This window comes from Calonectris borealis, chromosome 27, assembly GCF_964195595.1.
Source record: "Calonectris borealis chromosome 27, bCalBor7.hap1.2, whole genome shotgun sequence".
Taxonomy (NCBI): domain Eukaryota; kingdom Metazoa; phylum Chordata; class Aves; order Procellariiformes; family Procellariidae; genus Calonectris; species Calonectris borealis.
The window spans coordinates 6538518-6543121 of NC_134338.1; positions in this window are offsets into that span (position 1 = coordinate 6538518).

Consider the following 4604-nt stretch of genomic DNA (forward strand, 5'->3'; position numbering starts at 1 on the left):
GGTGGGGGTCCGGCCCCGCCGCCCGCTCCGGCACCGCCGGGCCCCCGCCGCCGCCGCCGCCGCCGCCGCCCGGGAGGGTCGGGAATGCGCGGGGCGGCGGGGGGAGGAGGAGCCCGGCTGCAAACCGACACCGCGGGGCAGGGCAGGGCGCTCGCACCGCCCCGCCGCCGGCTCCGCCGACCGGCCCGGCCCGGCCCCGCTCGGAGCGGGGCGACCCCGCTGCCCACGGGGCGCCCACGGGGCGCCAGCCCGCGGCGGGTCCCCGCCACGGCCAGGGTCCCCCCAGCCCGTCCAGGTCCCTCCAGCCCGTCCAGGGGCTCCGTGGCACGTCCAGGGTCCCCCCATTCCCTCCGGGGCCCCCCATTCCGTCCAGGGGTCCCCCATCCCGTCTGAGTCCCCCCATCCTGTCCAGGGGCCCCCAATCCCATCTGAGTCCCTCCGCCCCATCCGGGGTCCCCCCACCCCATCCAGGGTCTCCCCATCCCGTCTGAGTCCCCCCATCGCATCCAGGCCCCTCCATCCCGTCCAGGGGTCCCCCATCCCATCTGAGTCCCTCCATCCTATCCAGGGTCCCCCCATCCCATCTGGGGGCCCCCATCCTATCTGTGTTCCCCCCATCCCATCCGGGGCCCCCCATCCCATCCAGGGTCCCCCCATTTCGTCCAGGTCCCTCCATCCCGTCCAGGGGCTCCCTGGCACGTCCAGGGTCCCCCCATTCCCTCCGGGGCCCCCCATTCCATCCAGGGGTCCCCCATCCCGTCTGAGTCCCCCCATCCTGTCCAGGGGCCCCCCATTCTGTCCAGGAGCCCCCCATCCCATCTGAGTCCCTACGCCCCTTCCGGGGTCCCCCCCCATCCAGGGGCTCCCCATCCCATCCAGGTCTCTCCATCCCATCGAGGGTCCCCCCATCCCATCTGAGTCCCCCCATCGCGTCCAGGCCCCTCCATCCCGTCCAGGGGTCCCCCATCCTGTCTGAGTCCCCCCATCCCGTCCAGGGTCCCTCCGTCCCCTCTGGGGTCCCTCCATCCAGTCCAGGGGCTCCCCGGCATGTCCAGGGTTCCTCCGTCCCATCTGTGTTCCCCCATTCCATCCGGAGCCCCCTATCCCATCTGAGTCCCCCAATCCCGTCCAGGGGCCCCCCATCTCGTCTGAGTCCCTCCATCCCATCCAGCGGCCCCCATCCCATCCAGGGTCCCCCCATCCCATCCAGGTCCCTCCATCCTGTCCAGGGGCTCCCTGGCATATCCAGAGTCCCCCCATTCCATCCAGGGCCCCCCATTCCATCCAGGGCCCCCCATACCATCTGAGTCCCTCCATCCCATCCAGGGTTCCCCCATCCCATCCAGGGGCTCCCCAACATGTCCAGGGTCCCCCCATCCCATTTGTGTCCCCCCATACCATCCGGGGCCCCCCACCCCATCCAGAGTCCCCCCATCCTGTCTGAGTCCCTCCATTCCATCCAGGGTTCCCCCATCCCGTCTGGGGCCTCCCACCCCACCCATGGTCTCCCCATCCCATCCAGGGTCCCCCCATACCATGCGGGCCCCCCCATCCTGTCCAGGGTTCCCCCATCTCATCCAGGGTTCCTCTACCCCATCCAGGGTGCCCCATCTGAGGTTCCCCCCATCCCATCCAGGGTTTCACCTCCCATCTGGGTGTTCCCATCCCACCCAGGACGCCCCATCCCATCTGGGTACCCCCATCCTGCTTAAGTTGTCCCTACCCTGCCCCATCCTATTCAGGTGCTCCCATCCTGTCTGGGTGCCCCTGTCCCACCCAAGGTGCCCCCATCCTACCAGGGTGTCCTGCTGGGGTGCTCCTATCCCATTTGGGTGCCTCCATGTAACAAGAGAACCCCCATCCCATCCAGGGTGACCCCGTCCCTCCAGGGTGGCCCCATCCCACTGAGGTGACCCTGTCCCTCCAGGGTGGCCCCATCCCGCTGAGGTGGCCCCATGCCACTGAGGTGGCCCCATCCTACCCATGTGTCCCACCATACCTGAGTGTCCCCAATCTGCCTAGGTGTTCCCATGACCCCCATCACCCACATCAGTGGGGTGCTCAGAGAAGGCTCCCCATCCCACCCCACACCGGGAGCAGGGTGACAGGGTGCCATCATGGTGCCCGTTGAGCTCCAAGCCAGCCTGGAGGACAGACCCCATTGGAAAACCTTTTTTCCAGCCTTTTTCTTGCAGGGTGGACTCATCCCCCCATGATGGGGACACACGGGTGGGACGGGTGCTCACCCCACTGCCCATCACCCAAGAGGCTGCTGGGATAGCACTAAACGGGGCTTCATCCAGCATCTCCAAGCAATTGCCTTCATCCCATCCCATCACCCACAGCCTGACCGTGAACCCCCATCTCCAGCTGGACTTGCCACCTCCCCATTTCGCTGGACACCAAGGAGAGACCCCGAATCCCCGGTCCCCGGGGCCACAAGCCTCTCCCCACCCCTCCCCGCCGGGCCGGCAGCCCCTCGCTCCGCTCCACAAAGGTTCTTCAGTTGCTTTGCCTGAAATACTTCATGAAAAGGCTTTTGTAACATCTAAATAACTGGTGACCCCGGTCCCCCCTGCCCAAGTTTCTCAAGGAACAGCGAGAGGCAGCTGCAGGGTATCGTGCTGGCCCCCCCTTCCCAGCTCCCGGTCCTCCAGATGTTTTATTACCCTGCCTTTAATTAACATTTCCATCCATGTGCTGAATGGGGAGTTCACATCTGCTCCTTCCCAGGCGGCTTCTTGCCCTACGTTTAGGGGTAGATGCGGTGGGGAAGAGCCCTCCCATGTGGGGTCCGGATGTGTCTGGGGGGGTTGCACGAGCCCTGGGCTGCTAAAAAATATAAATAATCACTTAAAACATTTTTTTTCCAGACATTCTCCCAGGCGGGAGATAAATAACGCGCGGCACAAGCCCACGAAGGAGCGAGGACGTGGCTGGTTCCTGGCACGGGATACGTGGAGGGTGATCGTCCCACACCACCCAGCGCTCCCCAGGTGACCCCCCTCTTTGCAGGACCCCAAGTAGAAACACAGGAGCTGGCAGCGCTGCGATTTTGGGGTCTTTCCCATGTTTTTTGCACATTCTACAAACCCAGGAGAGCCTCTACGATGGGTTTGAAGGTCGCCGTCAAAAGGCAACTGGTGCTCTGGAGGCAAAACCTCATTGCAACTAATTTCTCAAGATGTTCCCAAGACTCCCCCTGCCCTGTTAAGCATCCTGGCTGCGCAGGTTGGATGGGAGGTCCATGAAATGGAGGAGGTGACGGTGGGATGGGAGGTCCATGAGATGGAGGAGACAATGGCGGGATGGGAGGTCCATGAGATGGAGGGGATGATGGTGGGATGGGAGGTCCATGAGATGGAGAGGATGATGGCGGGATGGGAAGTCCATGAGATGGAGGGGATGATGGCAGGATGGGAGGTCCATGAGATGGAGGGGATGATGGCGGGATGGGAGGTCCATGAGATGGAGGGGATGATGGCGGGATGGGAGGTCCATGAGATGGAGGGGATGATGGCGGGATGGGAGGTCCATGAGATGGAGGGGATGATGGCAGTATGGGAGGTCCATGAGATGGAGGAGGTGATGGTGGGATGGGAGGTCCATGAGATGGAGGAGACAATGGCGGAATAGGAGGTCCATGAAATGGAGGAGGTGATGGTGGGATGGGAGGTCCATGAGATGGAGAGAATAATGATGGTATGGGAGGCCCATGAGATGGAGGGGATGATGGCAGGATGAGAGGTCCATGAGATGGAGGGGATGATGGCGAGATGGGAAGTCTATGAGATGGAGAGATGACGGCAGGGTGGGAGCCCTTTGAAACCAGCTCACACGATGTTTTGCCCCTGCGCAGCCCAAACCAAAAAGCAATTACGGGCGCTTACGTGTGCCCCTGGGTCAGATCCCGTCACCCAGCCCTTGCCCCGGCATGTCCTGGTGTTAAAAGCTGCTGAGATCCCGGCAGCGGTGTCCTGAAGGCACCACGAGGCTGGGGATGGAGAAGGGAGCGGAGGTTGGGAGACCCGAGAGACGTGTTGGGAGACACGTTGGCAAAATGAGTCTCTGGAGGGGGGACAGCGGGGAGGAGGCGGGGGGAACGCTGCCGCAGATGGAATGGTTGGAAATGAGTCCGGCCAGCGAGGTGCTGCAGCTGGGAGGGTGTAAGGGCGGACATCCCAGGACCTTCAGCCACCATGGAACTCTTGGCCACCATGGGACCCTTAGCCACCCCAGGAGCCTCAGTGACCCCAGGAGCCTCAGCTGCTCCAGGACCCTTGGCCACCCCAGGACCTTCAGGCACCCTGGGACCCTTGGACAATCTACGACCCTTGGAGGAACGTTGGACACCCTTGGACATGCTGGGACCCTCAGGTACCCCAGGATCCTTGGCAGCCCCGGGACCTACAGCCCATCCCAGAACCTTTGGCTGCCCCAGGAACCCCAGCCACCCTCAGATCCTTGGCCACTCTGGGACCCTCAGGCACCCCAGGACCCTCAGCCGTGGTGTCCCAGCACCATGGTACCCTCGGCCACCCCCAGGACCTTCAGCAACCCCAGGACCCTTGGACACTCTGGGATCCTCACATACCCCAGGACCC